The sequence below is a fragment of the Thalassophryne amazonica genome, chromosome 9 (genome assembly GCF_902500255.1).
Source record: "Thalassophryne amazonica chromosome 9, fThaAma1.1, whole genome shotgun sequence".
In the NCBI taxonomy this organism is placed as follows: Eukaryota; Metazoa; Chordata; class Actinopteri; order Batrachoidiformes; family Batrachoididae; genus Thalassophryne; species Thalassophryne amazonica.
In genome coordinates, this window is record NC_047111.1 from 69,053,616 (window position 1) to 69,071,101 (window position 17,486).

A 17,486-nucleotide genomic window follows, 5' to 3' on the forward strand; every position below is an offset into this window, starting at 1 on the left:
GCAGAAGATGCTGTGATCTTTGTAATCACGATGTCCTGATTTCAACATTTGAGATGCCGAGTGAGGAATTGGAGTGTCTAGGTTTTCTGCTATCCTGGATAATGACTAATATCCAGGCGTTCATTGACTTGGCCATCAGAAGTAATGGCCAAGTTAGTGAAGTCAATGAAGTGATGGGGCATCTGTGTGTGGCAAAAGTGTTGAACTTGTAGAGAGAGTCACTTATCTCGGAAATGACATTCATGTCTCTGGGCCATTAGCCTTTGAGATCAAGAGACACCTGGGGAGGGCTTATGGAGTCATGAGGTCACTGGGCAGAGATTTTGGGCAATGCAGATACTTTTGCAAGAGAATGAAGGTCCAAGTTTTTAGGCTCTTGGGGCTTCCTGTTTTACTGTATTATTGTGAGACTTGGACATGAACCAGTGACCTATAAGGTGTGGACTGGATGCCTTTGGTACTAGGTCTCTTTGGCTGGTCCTTGGGTATTACCTGGCTGATCCTCAACCGCTCCAACAAGTGCGGTTCAGATCTCAATCCAAAATGAGTTTCTTTGTTCACACACACAGACACACAGGGACACAGACACACAGGGACACAGACACACACACACACACACACACACACACACACACACACACACACACACACACACACACACACACACACACACACACACACACACACACACACACACACACACACACACGGTGAAGTGGGGGCTGAAAACAACACCCACATGTGCTACTAATGGGTGCAGGTGTAATTAAGATAGTTTAGTAGCGCGTGAGTGTGGGAGGAGGACTTCTTTTCAGCTTCCATGCGTGTTTTTTTATTTTTGGAAATGTTAAAAAAGATCAACACTGAGTTTTCTGATTACATCATATTAATGTACAGATGTGCGCCTCTGAACACTGGAACTGTGTGCTTTTGTTTTTATGAAGAACTTAAGGAAAGACAGTCAGCAATTTAGAAAAAATACTTTTTGAGTCACAGACGCAACACTGGTGCTGGTGGTTGACTGAGAAACTGGCTGAAGGCAAAATTTGAGAGAGAGAGAGAGAGAGAGAGAGAGAGAGAGAGAGAGAGATGAGAGATGAGAAAGGAGTACAGGGTGGGTGTGTGAGGGCGGGCTCACACTGAGGCACTGCACACTCACACACCCTCAGTGTTCAGTCTGCTCTGCAGCTTGCCACAGGCAGCATGTGTGTGCCGTAATGTGTGTGTGAGCACGTGTGTGTATGTGCACAGAGCTGATGCTGCATGGATTCCCCTGTTTAAGTCCACACATGCCCACTGTGGCTGAACCACAGGGAATTTACTGTTCCACTCACAAGACGCACTGGGAGCAAAGGTAAAGAGAGCTATTCATTACTTTGTGTGTGTGTGTGTGTGTGTGTATGTGTGTATGTGTGTGTGTGTGACTACTTATACATTAAAGATCTGATTGTTTATACTGATTCCCTTCCCAGCATTTATCTTTTCTTACACGTCTTCTTGTTTTTCATTGTCCATCACACAACAGGGTTTATTCCTCTTGTTCTCTCTCAAATATAAGCCATCACGTGTTGTGTTGTTGAAAGGGGTTCAATCATTAATGATCTCACTGGGACGTTGCCAGTGAACTTTTTTCTTTTTTTTTTTTTTTTAGAATGCAACAAAAAGCGAAAGTGGAGACATAAAAAATAGTTGTGAGATTAGTTTTGGTTAATCTAAAGCTTATTATAGAGCTACAGGGGATGTGGATGAGATGATGAAAGTACAGGCTGGATCTCAGATTTTGTCAGAGGTGAATAGGAGCAAGAAGCAATCGCACGCTTGTGTCTGATAAAGACATTAGGCCAATTTGCATGTGAAGATATTAGGAGAGGAAGGAGTAGATAGACAAAGAGAGGGATGCAAGAGCAGACATTCAAATCAGGACATGCACATAGAAAGTGGTGCAGAATAGTGGTGCAGAAAAGTGGTGCAAAAACAGAATAACTTTCCTTATTAATGAAAAGTATCAGGTAGATATGTGCATTGTTGGTCTTAGCTGTGCAGGTTGAGGGTCATTCTTTGGCATTTTGATGGTAAAGAATTTAAGGGAGGTCAAAGGGCAAGCACACTCGGCTGTTCTAATTCAGTGCTGCGTTTCTCCTGTGCAACATATTCTGATGGCACATTTCATATGACAGCACAGAAAAAGTTAAGTGCCATATTTCATGCATTAATATGTATTTAACTTTCTGAAATGTGCATTAGGGTTATGGTCAGGGTCAGATTTAGAAAATAAATAATATGACCAATGTCTGTTTTTTTCCCAGGTGGAAAATCCGCCATGTACGAATTTTTGTGTATTATTTTTTGTATGTTTTACAAAGAATTTTGCTTGAGCAAAAAAACTGTCCTTTGTGTTCTTTGAAGGAACATATTGCAATCAAACATAAAAATACAGCTTTTAATGCAAGAAATACTTGATTTTTGCAGTTAGACTGTGTTAGGCTGTTTGTTGGAATTCACCAAACCAAGCAAAAATGAAGGAACATATTTTCCTGAAGCAAGGTGAGAATGTTAGTGGTAGCCTAGAATTGAACAGGAGGCTCTGTGGGATAGAAGTTGAGCTGCCAATATGTAGACCTGGGTTCAATTCCCAGTCATGCCACCTGTCTGTCTTTGGACAAGACACTTCATCTGCTTTGTTCCTCCCAGCTGTAAATTGGTACCAGCCTTGGTTGGAAAAGTGACCTAAGATGGACTATCGCCACATCTTGTAGGAATCATTGACTCTCATATGCTTCATGCTACGGTATCCATGGATAAGCACCAGCCTGGTGGGCCTCCTTTGAACTTAGTTATTCCATACTGCTCCAAATATGAGATAACACCAGTTATAACCCCAATTCGAGACCAAATCTTGTTTTTTTCCCCCCAAGAAAATCCTTTTATTTGAAAATGCTGAAAATCTCCTCAGATCATGTCAATCAGATTGTTCTTCCCAGGTGATGTTTACTGTAACAATCCTGTGGAAAAATTGTGGCAAATAATAGTATCTTGTTTAAGTTGATTTGTCAAACAAAGAATTGTTCTCCACAGGTGGAGAACATCGCTTACTTCACGTGATGTAAAACTGGTAACTTACTCCAAGGATTGATGACCTACTCCAAGGATTTTTTGCCTGGGTAAATGCCCGAAAGACCCTCAGCAATTTTCCTATGAAGGGAGAAAGTGAATACAGAGATTGTAAAAGAGTTTAAAAAAAAAACCCAAACAGAATCAGGATTTCTTCTGCAGCATATATGAACCACCAGTCAATGTCATGGAGGCTAGTCCAGAGCTCTCAAGTCTCACTCATTCGGAGTGAGACTCACGCTTTAAAACAGTCCTGTCAGGTCTCACGCACTCGGCGTGAGACTCAATATGCTGTCATGCTCTCACACTAATGTATGATATTCCACTGCTATGACCTGCAAGACAAGATTTGGCGGAAAATTATTCCTTGAGCGTATCTCAACTTGAGAGCTCTGCTAGTCTGAGGGGTAGAAGGAGGTGGAATTATTAAATACACAGAATTGTTTGATTTGGCTGCTCTTTTCATTAAGATATAATCTCTCTTGATGCAGTTTGAGGAGCAAAACAAGAATAACGTGGGTCCATTGTTGAAATACAATTGCAGTGAGACAACAGGACATACTTGTTTGCATGTTTGAATAACCGTATGATAGCCCTGAGGGGCACACATTTTTTCACCATACCTGTAAGTCTTGCCTCTCTATGAAAACAGCATAATCATGTCTGGAAGTAGGTAGAACTCACAAATAAGTCAGAGATTTGCTGAATTTTTCTCACAAAACCTGGTATTCAAGGCTCCTTTTGTGGGGCTGATTTTTATTTTAATAACAGAATCCTGTAAAACAAATTGTTACATTTTGTTGAAATTTTAAATGAGATATAGATATCATAGATAAATTAATATTGATGAAATATCACCATTTTTACTATAGATTTGGTTATTTTTTCCTGACAGATACTTTTGGGTGCAAATGGTTAGTTAGTTCAAGGAAATCCCAATGCAATTTAGGTGCTGGATATGTGATTAAGGGTGTAATTTTGGCTACTTTTTCACTAAAAGAAAACACACCTTTCAAATCTGTTGGTACTTTCTGGGGTTTAAAGAGTTAATAATACTAATTCTCAGAAAACACCTTGAAAAACTGAGTCTGGCATAGAATACTGTACATACCCTTGCATTTTCCAATGAGGCAGAGTAATGATATTTTAAAAGCATTTCAAGATGTGCTTTTGAGTCTCTGACTTTAAAATTATTTTCTGGATTCTATGTCAAGATCTTGAGATCAATTCTTTGTTTGACTAACCAACTTAGACAAGATACTATCCTGCGCTACAATTTTTTTCACAGGATTGTTAAATTCCTGTTGATGCGTGCCGACAATAGTTTTCATAAACTAATAAACCAAGCTGGAGGAGCCTCGGAGAGTTCATAGTTGCTTCAAAGTCCAACAATCTTTTGTTTATCTGTCCTTAAGTGAGTCAAAGTGCAGGGTGGGCGGACACTGTTTCATTATCATATAAATAACATGGAAATCAAAGGGAAACATCTAAAAATAGTTAAAAATTATTCTCGGTTTGCATCTGGTTCAAAATTTTATTAATTCTTCCATGACGAAAGCCTATGTCTACACCAAATGTGACTGAAATGTGTATCTTTTGGAGATACCCTGCTGACAGCCATGAGACACACAAACAGGGCCGAAACCATTAAATCCTTGGCAGGAGTAAGAAGGGTTACCCACTACAGAACAGCTAACTGTGATTAAGTTGTCTATTGTAAAAGTAAATTAGCAGTCATTTATATTCAGGTGTTTCACAGAGTGATAGAAATGTTTTAATTGGCATTTAATTGTTTGTTTTAATTATAGCAAATTGTGCAGTGCAGCTGGAAAGTATTCACAGCGCTTCACTTTTTCCACATTTTTTACGTTACAGCCTTTTTCCAAAATAGATGAAATAAATTTTTTTTCTTTAAAATTCTACACACAATACCCCATAATGACAATGTGAAAAAGCTTTTTTTTTTAACGATTTTTGCCAATTTATTTAAAAAAATTAAAAAACTAAGAAATCACATGTATGTAAGTATTCAAAGCCTTTGCCATAAAGTTCAAAATTGAGCTCAGGTGCATCCTGTTTCCACTGATCATCATTGAGATGTTTCTACAGCTTAATTGGAGTCCACCTGGAGTAAATTCAGTTGATTGGACTTGAGTTGGAAAGGCACATCCTGTCTACATATAACGTCCCACAATTGACAGTGCATGTCAGAGCACAAACCAAGCATGGAGTCAAAGGAATCATCTGTAGACCTCTGAGACAGGATTATCTGGAGGCACCAATCTATTGAAGTGTACAGAAAGATTTCTGCTGCTTTGAAGGTCCCAATGAGCACAGTGACCTCCATCACCTGTAAATGGAAGCGGTTCAGATCCACCAGGACTCTTTCTAGAGCTGGCCGCCTGTCTAAACTGAGCATCGGGGGAGAAGAGCCTTAGTCAGGGAGGTGAACAAGAACCCGATGGTCACTCTGCCAGATCTCCATTCCTCTGTGTAGAGGAGAACCTTCCAGAGGGACAACCATCTCTGCAGCAATCCACCAATCAGGCCTGTATGTTAGAGTGGCCAGTGAAAAATGTGGAATAAGTAAAGTGCTGTGAATACTTTACGGATGCACTGTATATGCTTATAAATAATTCGTAGTAATTTAATGTGACAACCAAAATGCTATTTGTTAGCTTGTGAGGTACTTTTACTCTTGCAATAAGAACTGTAACTCTAACTCTCTCTCTTGCTCGCTCTTGTTATCTTTCTTGCTACAAGTCGCTGCTTCAGTGACTGGCATGAGGAAGTGATCCGTGAAAGGATTTACAGTGTCAGATAGAAACTGGTGCATGTGTGTGTGTGTGTCTGTGTCTATGCATGCTCATCTATCAAAATTTCGAGATATTTCTGAAGGATTTTGCTGAAGCCTGAGGCAGTGAAAAGACAGGGAAGCTATTACCTTTTACAATATTACATGTGGCTCATTGAGGCTAATGTGTGGGTCCTCATGTAGGTGTTTGTGTGTGTGTGTGTACAGGACAAACATGTGCATGCATGCAACTATGTGCTCTGTGTGTATATAGTAAGATAGTGTATGTGTGCACGGAGCAGGGGATGGGGTCTTTAAGTAAGCACTGTGTATATGTGTGTTTGTGCACATAGTGATTGATACACTGCTCTTAAATCAGCTCACTTAAAGGACGGACACACTGTGCATTGTCTTTGGTGCACATGTATTTATCTAGAGATCATTAAAACTATGGTCTTATGTTGATTCGCTTACAGGCATGCGTTGAACTTTACCAAAGGGCCTTACAATAACCTAACTGTAACCTTAACCAAAAACCTGGTCGTTTTTATCAAATAAATCATACTTTTTGACCCCACAAGTGCGTCCCCATAAATGGCTGTCTAACCTTAAGACAGTTCGTGATCTATTAGCTCGTAATACCATCATGAAATTAGATTGCGATACCCTCATGGAAATCTACTACGTTTCGTGAGGCTATCATGATCCAATTGATTACATCAGTTTTTCTGACGCCATCACGAACTGCCTTGAGACTGTGTTGTACACTTGTCTACTCATAGACTTTTATAAAAGGTAAATATTATAAAGCCAACTTTCTGAATCACACTTATACTTTGATAGCTTGTAAAGCCCATAAAGCACTCCAAGCATCAATAATAATAAATAAATTCATAACAACTTTATTATACCCACAAACAGCAGTAGTGCACGTAGGGGTATTTTTTTTATCCTATACATCTGCCCATCCAACGGTCCTTCCATTCATCCATGCATGAACAAAATACTTCAAAGAGTTTTGATCTGATCTGGACCAAATGTAGTGGAATGATTGAGGGTCATACAAGGACATCCAAGGACACATTCACTTGATTTTGAGGGAAAACTGGTTGAAAGGTAGTCACAGGCCACGGTGTACACTCTGGCACAGAGCCAGCAGAAGTGAGTGAATGCAGATGTATTTGTTTAACAGGGACAGTAACAGGGACAGCTCTGTCTTCCCTGAGTTCAGACACTTTCATTGCAGCAAGCAGGCATCTAACTTTGCAAAAGGAAACACATTTGCCACAACAGCAGACATATACATCTGTGGATCATCATCTATATATAATCTACATAAAGTGAGAATAACAACGGGCCTACAACCAAACCCTGATGTATCCCCTATTTCACTGTGGTAAATTTAAACATAGTGTTGTAAAAAACACAATGTGATCGAGTTACCATGAGAATACTTGACCAGAAATATCAGAGATTTTCAATTCTGTCCAACATTCAGTGATCACCTGTATCTAATAGCAGTAGCACTGAAGTGGAGTCTGCAACCATAGGCTGTAACAGCGCTCGAGTTAGCGTGGTCTTTCTAACTGTCATCATCTTATGTTCACCCATTTGGGAGAGATGTCTCTGCCTTGCTCATTGTGTATTTTCATTCTTACTTTGCTAACACTTATCCCACTTTCACACTGGTGCACTTATTTCTGCTGTTAAGCAAATTTGGGGCTTAAGGAGCCTCGTGTGCCCGTCTCTGCACATGCAAGCATTTTTTGAAGTTTGCATGCGAGTCTGCGCCTCTTCGTTCTCAGTCACTCTGAGTCTCTTCCAATTCTCTGCCTTTGTGTGTTGCAGCTCAGTATCTGACAGATATTACTGCAGTCAGTTTTGGGGACAGCCAAAGCAAAAATGACAGCTGAGGGGGGGTGGGGGAGTAGAGACACCAAGATGCTTTTTTTTGCATTTGTTTCCACTGAGTGAGTGTGTTAAAAGTGACGTGGTTGTGTTGTGTTTGTATGCAGTGGGAATCCCTTTGCAGCACGTTAGGATTTTTATGTGTGTGTGTCTGTGTGTGCGTGCATTCCCAGTATGGTTTTGGCTTCTCACTGAGGCCTTTGGAAGCACATTTTGTATGTGTACAACACCCAGCTGAATGAGTCCGTGCGAGCATGTTGCGCTGACGTGTTTGCCATGCGTGTATATTTGTAATGTCACTCGTCTGGTTGAGCAGGAGTTTTTAAACGGAAACTGCGCTTCGTCAGGTGAAGAATATTGTTTGTGAGACACCTCGACCCACTGATGAGAAGAACAGGATGTCAATGGAGGAGGAGAGACAGAGAGGGATGCCTCTAATTTGAGAAGGGTACACAGACGGGGGAGGCGTGTCTCAGAGCAGACATGAGTGAGTGCATGTGTCCTCATTCATTTTCTGCCTTTTGTCTCTTTGTCTGCTGATGAATTGGGGAGTTTCTTCCTTCCTGATCTGTCTCTGCTGCTCTCTCCTTCATCCCTCTTTCCTTCCTCTTTTTGATGTGACAGCAGCATCATCCCTGTCATGTCTACCCATTATCTCTAATCATTGTTGCGTTCCAGCCCACACATCAGCTCTGTGTGTGTGTGTGTGTGTGTGTGTGTGTAAACATCTACAGTTGATGTCTGTTTCTGGTTAGAGCTTCAAATATTTCTATTTAAATAAAGGGATGCCAGAGAATTAAAAAATAACAAAAGCAATCAGAAATTTCTGATGTCCACCAATCCGCATCCAGATCACCTCCAAAATTCTGTGGAGTCTTCCATGCCCTGATATATATCTCTGGTGCAAATTTGGTGAGAATCCATGAAGTAGTTTTGATGCAATACTTAAAAGCCAATAAAATGAAACTTGATCCAGAATCCAGATCCAGATCCGGGTCACCTCAAAAATTCAGTGAAGTCTTCCATGTCTTAATACACAGTAAATTTTGTTGAGTAAAATCTACTCTGCCGGGATAACATTTGGTCCCAGTCTAAATAGAATAAAATACACGCTATTATAGAGTGAAATCAGCTGTACCATTTTGTCAAATCAAGTGTTTCTACTCCAATAAGAGTTGATTTTACACTGTCATAAAGTTGATTTATCTGGTCCGGATGACAGGTTCGGCTGGACGCAAATGCAGGACTCAGACAACAAGCTCTGTAAGTATAGACAGTTTACAAGCAGTAAACGGGGTCCGGTACACAGTATTTGGACTGGGACCAAACGTCATCCCAGCAGAGTAAATCTTACTCTGCTAAATTTACTGTGTATCTATCTGTGGTGCAAATTTGGTGAGAATCCATGGAGTAGCTTTTAGGTAATCCTTCAAAGCTTAGGTTAAATGAAATCTTGATCCAGAATTCAGATCCGGATCACCTCCAAAATTTAATGGAGTCTTCCATGGCCTAATATGTATCTGTGGTGAAAATTTTGTCAAACTCCATGCAGTAGTTTTGATGTAATCCTGCTAAAAGTAATCCTTCAAAGCCTATATAATTTGAAACTTGATTGCAGAATCCTTATCCGGATCCAGATCACCTCCAAAATTTATTGGAGTCTTCCATGGCCTAATATCTATCTGTGGTGAAATTTCGTCAAAATCTGTGCAGTAGTTTTGACGTAATCCTGCTAACAAACAGAAAGACAGACAAATCAATAAATATATGCTGATGATTTTATTATGTTCTTGGTGGACATAATAAAATTATTGTTAAAAAAGGATGAATTGAATATGGGATGGTTGTGTTGGAAACACATTGTGAAAGTGTGAATAAAAGTTTGGGATTAGAAATAGGTCTAAAATCTTATTAAAAGGAAACTAGTATTAAAGTGAAATAGACAATGCATTATTCAAGCTCTTACTTTTTTGTCACTGACATATTTAAAAAAATGTGCGTTAAAATTTGTTTTCCTTAGTTTTATTTAATTAATGGCAGGTGTCCCAATTCAGGGGCTAGACCCTTTGAAGGTTGAATTCAGAAGAAACAGGAAGGCAACGGAGTTTGATAACTGCAGATCAAAACACTGGGAATGAACGCGAGAAAGCTGGTATACACTGAAACACTCTGGCACTGGAGTGAAGGGTTTGTTATGCTAATTGCACATTGGAAGGCATCGATTCCAATTCTGTATTTCTGATGTCCATTCTAAATGTGTTCCAGTGCATTTGCTTGGGAAAAGGACACCGGTCTTTTCTGTGAAATTTTCATTCACCATATTTGAGGGGGATTGTCACAGAATTTCAACACACCGCCGTACTGAGAACAAGTTCCACAACTGAAGTCAGGACTCAACAGATACATTTACTGTATAAATTGTCAAAATTAACGTAAAGGTAACGTATTTACTGCTCAATGTGTGCACCTCCACACAACGTCTTGATTGACGACCTCAGCTTTCATAGATCCTGTCTCAGTTGTCGACTTGAGACTTTGACTTGAATGGGTGTGCAGTTGCAGTTGTCAAACCTGGAGGTTATTCTGAGTAAAATTGAATGCAGCATTAGTCAATTATTTGGGAAATGAATGTACTTTGAACCTGGAAATTCAAGTGCTCAAGAAATAAAGCTGGTGGTATGCACTAGGAGGAAGACCTTCAAAATAAAAGCACAAGGAAAATAATAACATGGAGCAGAAAAAAAAAAAAAAAAAAACAGAGATCAGAGATCAGAAAAGTAACACCAGAACATGAACCATCAGAGCTGCAAAACAGCTGGGTGTGAGTATTTTGCAAGCTGCTGCTCTACTAGGCTAGGGGTGGGCAATGGGGACCAAGACAGTGCAGGTTTCCCTTGCAACCAATCACCTCAGCAGGTGGGTTTGCTGATGAGCTTCTTCCCATGAACATAAACACCTGATCATTAATGAAATCACCTGCTGAGGTGACTGGTAGAAATGGAAAACGAGCAGTATTTTTGCCCTTCATGGCACATGATTGCCCACCCCTGTACTCGGCTGTTCACAAACAACCATCTCTGCAATCAAAAGTCTGAAAAAGAAGAACCCTCCAGTGACCAGCAATTCTGTGGTTGATAATGCCTTGTTGATGTCATGAACCTGTGAGATACAGGCCCATCAGGAGGGTATTTATCCCCAGATTCCTTAGCATTAAGTAGATGAGAGTCTACTCCTCCCACTGGACAGGGTGCCACTCCATCACAGGTTACTTTCACAGTCAAGGTTGGTGCCAATTTACAGCTGGGTGCACTGGAACAATGCAGATGAAGTTTCTTGTTTAAGGACGCAGACAGGTAGTATGACTGGGAATTGTACTTAGGTGTACATATTGGTAGCCCAACTTCTTCTCGCTGCTTAATCTATTCCATTATTATATAACAAGGTGCGTTATTCATTCCCTGTATCTCCGGCTCACTTTTGGTGTCCAGCCATGTCAAATCAGTGGAAAATGTTGTTCTATTTGTCAAATCCCAAGAACTAAAGAATCTCTGCACATTTCATTGCAACTTTAAAGACTTGAGTATAACACAGAGTGGAAATATATTTTTTTGCACATGTGTGAAAGGATGAATAAGGGTATAAGTGCTGGATTATTGCAAGTGTGCAAAAACCGCCTTCAGTGATCTATGCGATGGCTCTTTCTGCTTTCTGCTTGGAGATTTTTGCACCCTACTTTTATCTGTGGTAAATGTTTTTCTTTAGTCAAAGCTCATGCCTGTAATTAAAGCAAAAATTCTGACAGTAATTAACGCATGGGTACCAGGCTAGTTATTGTCTCTCCTGCTCTCTGCTTTCTCTTCAACGGTTACATAAAGTGACTATGTTCTCATCAGATACCTGTACGTCATGCTCCTGCTTGTTGACCTGGAAGTGAAGCAAGACGTTCTGAAAAAGCTGTCCATGTGTTTGTTTGTATGTGCATAAGTGCAAGTACAAAGGCATGGATAAAGGCTTCAGTGCTATATAGGTTTCTTTTTCTTTGCTAATAAAAAAAACAACCCTTTAGCGAGTAAAACGTAAGGTTTCTATTAAACTGTGTGCTTTTGTTATCGTCCTGTGGTGTGTTAGCTTTTACACCCATGAATGTCTATGTGTGTGGTCAGATTGCCTTTGTCGTCGCCCCTTAGGCCAGCTCTCAGATGTCAGTGAGTGGCGTGTAGCTTATACAGGTCACTAATGCACCGAGATTGAACAGCCCTATTCACCGTCACCACTCAGAGTCCAAACAAAAACCTCGGCTCGAATCTATATAAGTGCTCGACTCCCAGGAAACAGAGCCATTGACCTAGATCCCATCACAGCCACTGAAGGGATGACACACCGTGACCTATGCATGTGAACACACGCGTAGTTTATGTTGCTTTGTGTTGAACACCACTAAGAGGTCATACCCATCTTACTATAACTGCAACATATACGCACACACACGCCAGCTGTAGGCAGGTTTTTACTAGTATATCAAGTTACCAATGGCACTTTAGTATTTTGATCCTAACATGCTCTTAAACATTGTGCGCCATTTTGTTTGGGGCCAGCATTTGTAGCGTTCACACTTCAACAGACTGAAAAGATTGGCACATTCCATGTTGTAATATTCTAACAAACAGCAGGTGGCAGTAGTGAGCACCCACGCAATGAAAACAACAGACAAAAAGTTCAGGAAGTCACAAATCTATGAGATGAATGTTCTCATGATGCTTTGGTGCCGAGGTCCTAAATGCCATAGGACACAAACAAAAGCTGTATCATTTATGGTGCATCAACAACCGTAAAGACAAAAATATAACGCAATGCTAAAATACTCTCGGCCATATGAGCATTGTCTTCTTTAAAATTTGCAGTTGTTTAATTGGTATTCCAATGCAAAGTATATAAAATTATACATTTATTGTGATTTACATTCATTATTAAGATCCTATTGTGTTACTTACAATTTGTACCTGTTCAATAAAGCCTCTCAATCAGTCAATCAATCAGTCATAAACAATATAAATGTTTATGAGCTTTTGACAAGAGCAGAAGTTAGCAGAAGTTAGCGTGCACGCTGACATCTGCAAAATGTCTTGTAAATCGCTCCAGAGATGTTATGAGGTTACACAAACAGTGTTTTCAGTTTTAGAAGTGTTTATTTCTTGCTAGCTTTTACATAATATATGACAAAGACCTCATATTTACACACAAATGAAATGGTTTGCAGTTAGCCTGTGATGTCACCACGCTAACGTCTGCGAAATGTCTTGTAAATCATATGAGAGGTGTTATTAGGTTCCAAAAACTGCGTTTTCAGTTTTAGAAGTATTTCTTTCTTGCTAGCTTTTACAGAATATATGAAAAACATGTTATATGTTTTTCATATATTCTGTACATAAATGTAGCAGTTTTACAGAGACCTGCCACTGACGTCACGGTGCCGCTCCACTCTGAGTGGCTTTCACCCTGCCACTCAAAAAAAAAACAAACAGAATGAAACAGAATGTGAGTTTTTAACCTCTTAAAATATGTTAAGGTTAGCCACCTTTGAACCTGTCCATAGTCTGTGTCCCAAGAATGTTCCCTGTGAATTTGAAGACTCTGGCAGTAATAGGACTGGACCTGTGCTGAGCACAGACAGACAGACGGACACAAAGTCTTCGCAATACCCAGTGGCATATTTAATGGGCTCCAGTAACAAGCTATACACTGCAGAGGAGGAAATGAAGAGGGTACTGCAATTTAGTTTATCTGCTTCCTCAACGGCTACCAAAATACTTCCAGTATTTACATGCAGCTCACTCTACCCAATATAATATTTCTTTATTTGATACTTAGTCAAACTGGTGCAACTCCGAATACATTCAAAGATTTTGTCCACCAGTCAGACTGTTTGTCAGTCTATTACACCATGGTGGTAAAGCCGCCGTATTTATGGAGTTTAGGAGAGACACTGCACTCGGGGGAACTAATGAAGCAACCTCACAGACAGGATCATATTACAAGAAGATTTTAGTGACTATTTTTACATATTTCTCATCTTTGTGATCCATTTAACATTGGTTTAGATATGTTGTGTCCAACCAGAAGAACTAATGTAAATAAAAACTTGGACACAACGTGGTAAGAAAAGCTCTATCCTGGGTTTGACCTGAACCACTTGAGCTTTCATGTGTATAGTTTGATTGTTCTCATGGCTCTTGACAGCATCAGCCAATCCAGAGAAATAATGATGGAACTAATGTGTTTTTACGCATTTTCTCTCTTACGTATGTTTACTTATACCAAGTTTAATAAAGTCAGACTTATTTAACTTATACCAACAGCTGATGAGAGCATTGCGTCGATCAGCTGTCCGTGCTCTCGACAGGCCCACTTCATGTGTCACATTCTTTCTTGACATTTCATACCCCCAACCCTCACTGCAGTACATTGTCTTCTGCGTCTTCTTAAAGGGGGTACTTTGTTTGTAAGTCTTGTTGTTGACTCAGGTGCCGGGATGAATAACTTCCCCCTTCACCTCCCACTGTCTCCCTCCACCTCAAGGCATCTTTCGTTTGTTCCTGTTCTCTTTCTTTACGTAACCTGCTTCCTCTGCCCTGTCAGTTTTACACGGGCCTAGTTTGTGTTCCCCCTTTATGTCTCTTCTCTTTGTCCTCCCTTAATCTTTCATTTCCTTCTGCTTCCTGTCCTCCCTTCTACCCCGATGCACTCTCCAGTCTCACCCCCCAAACCGTCCTCCTGGAGTCAAGCTGCAGCTTATCAACTGCGCTGCTCCCCGGTAAGAATTAGTTTTCAACACAGCAAAGATTCTGCAAATCCTTCTAAGACTTACTAATTCATAAAGTGGTCACAGTGTTGCTGTTTGTTTTAATTAACTCTCTTCAAATGCTCATATGGAAAACAGATTATGCAAAGCACATATACACATTTATGCCTTATTTTTATTTAATTCTTTGCACATGAAAAAAAAAATCTCTTCCTTTCTGTTGATGTAATCACATTATAACATGGTAACTTATTCAAGTAGCACACAACAAGGTATCTCTGGTTAGGTTATTAGATTGTATTTTTATCTGGAATTTTAGGTCAAATTATTGTCAATATACAAAACTGTTTCTCCTTCACGGCATTACATCACCATAAGGTTAAGTATTCAGGTGATTCTTGATATTCTGTTAGGTTTTATCCCATGTATGTGTGGTAAAGTTATTGAATTGCTGACTTGTTAGTGAATCACTGTGTGAGATAAGGTTCTCCAGCTTCTCCAGGTATTAGAGCTAATCCTACTGCTCTCTGTTGGATTATTACAAGAAAGGTACTTGCAAGAGTCTTTCTGCACAGGATTCGTTCTTCATTACTTGCCGCTCAGTGACCAGGGCAGTCTGGCTTCACGTCCAAGTAGTCAACCATTGATCTGTGGACAGTGCTTCTTTGCTACGTATATCAGTTTGCTCAAAGTGCTTTATTTGTTTGACTAGGCTACTCTTCGAGGACATTCTGAGAATTCAGGGACCTCCAACTGGACAACAGAGCCTGAATTCTACCCATTGTTCTAGCTCCTACTCTCTTCACTGATTGCACAGACTGATTGTTGGTTAAGGTTTTGGAGTTCAGCAATCCAGGTGTGTTCTTATTTGTGACAAAAGGTTTACTGACTCTATCTTGACAGATGATACTGTGTTCATTGCATAATCAGTTGATTATCTGATTGTAGCACCTGAGAAGCTGAGTGATGAGTCAAAGTGTCTGAGTTTGCAGTTGTCATGGATAATATACTAAGCTCCAGGCTTTCAGTGACATCCTGGACTCCAACCATCAGAAGTGCGTGTGGTAAAAGCATCAAACTTGTCTAGAACTTCAGTTATCATTGTTGTAACATTCATGTCACTGGGTCCTCAATTTTTGAGGTTGAGAATTGACTGGGAAGAACTTTTGAAGTCATGAAGTAATTGAACATAGCTCTTCGGTGATGCTTATACATTTCTATGAGAATGAAGGTCCAGATCTTTTGGATCCTGGTGCTTTGCCCACATTTCACTGAGCTATGACTGATAGATGGCAACTTCACACAATTGGGGATAAATTGGTTGTTTGCCTGGGTAGTTGCCATCCAGGACCAAGGGCACTTACAAGAGAAGGTGGATGTGGTGATATGTGGCACCAGCATAAGCTGCTAGTCCTGATCTGGTCATTTCACTTGAAAGAAAAGCCAAGAGCGAAATCTCCAGCAGTTTTCACTAAAAATCATACAACTGGAACAAATACAGGTTTGGGGTCACTGAGTAATTTAATTAATTTAATTTAATTAATCTAGTTTATATAGTGCCAAATCACAATAAAGCTGCCTCATGGCACTTCACACAAGTAAGGTCTAACCTTACCAACCCCTAGAACAAACACACAAGTGACAGTGGTAAGGAAAAACTCCCTGTGATGATATTGAGGAAGAAACCTCAAGCAAACCAGACTCAAAGGGGTGATCCTCTGCTGGGGCCATTCTACCAAAAGGTTTACAATACAGAACACAGCACAACAACTGACGAGAGTCCATGTAGGTGTCCAGTCCACCGCTGGGGGAGGGAGGCTAATTTTGAATTTCCAATTTAAAATTAGCTGTGTAGTCACAGTGGTTAGTGAGATGGAGCAAAGTGCACTTTTATCAGGGTTAGCCATCACAGCAGCCATTTTTTATCAGTTTTTATTTTTATTTTTGGAAATATTCAACTGGATCAAATATGAACTTGGGTTTTCTGAGTAATTTAAGACAGATCTGTCCTCTGGTCTTCGATATATTACAGTACAGTAAGAAGCCACTTCATCAGCATCAAAGTTCAAAAAGATGGTACTGCTCATTTTTGTAAAAATGTACATTTAGAGTAAAAAAAAAAGGAAAAAAAAAGAAGATGTTTCTGGCCTTTTTCAGAAAAGCCGACCAATTACATGAAATAGAAACTTGGAGTCACTCTGTAACACCTATGTACTTACTCAGGATGCTCAGATCTTTGAATGTCTGCAGAAATATGTTGCATATGTTTTATCAGTCGGTGGTCTCCAGCGTCATCTGCTACACTGTAGTGTGCTGAGGCAGCAGCCTGAAGGCAGCTGACACAAATAGACTCAACAAGCTCATCAGGAGAGCTGGCTCTGTCCTAGGGGTTGAGCTGGAGTCTGTGGTGGTGGTGTCAGACAGGAGGATGTTGAGGAAACTGCTCAGCATCCTGGACAACACCGCCCACCCCCTGCATGCCACACTGACATCCTGTCAAAGCATCTTCAGCCAAAGACTATGACCACCGAGCTGCACCATAATATTCCACCTGTGCCACCTTTTCTACCTGTGGCAATCAGACTATATACGTATAATTCCTCCCCGTGAATACATAATGAACAGAGTTATTCAGAGTTATGTGCAATATTATTGTACATCTTGTGCAAATGTCTTCCAGTTATTTCATATAAATTTGACTTATTATATATATATATATATATATATATATATATATATATATATATATATATATATATATATATATATATATATATATATATATAATTTATATAAATATAAATTAAATAAAATAAATATAATTATATATATATACATTGTTCACTGATTGATCTTATCTTGCTTGCCTCTACT

The 17,486-nt window shown here is 39.9% G+C and overlaps 1 protein-coding gene across 1 annotated transcript in view; it reads left to right on the forward strand.

Annotated features, from left to right (window-relative positions):
- Positions 1 to 1,190: 1,190 nt before the first annotated feature.
- tiam1a (TIAM Rac1 associated GEF 1a) overlaps positions 1,191 to 17,486 on the forward strand; it is a 180,201-nt gene continuing 163,905 nt past the window's right edge. Inside the window, exon 1 of the mRNA XM_034178322.1 lies at positions 1,191 to 1,354. The gene's annotated coding sequence lies outside the window, so the exon portion shown is untranslated. The remainder of the gene's footprint in view (positions 1,355 to 17,486) is intronic.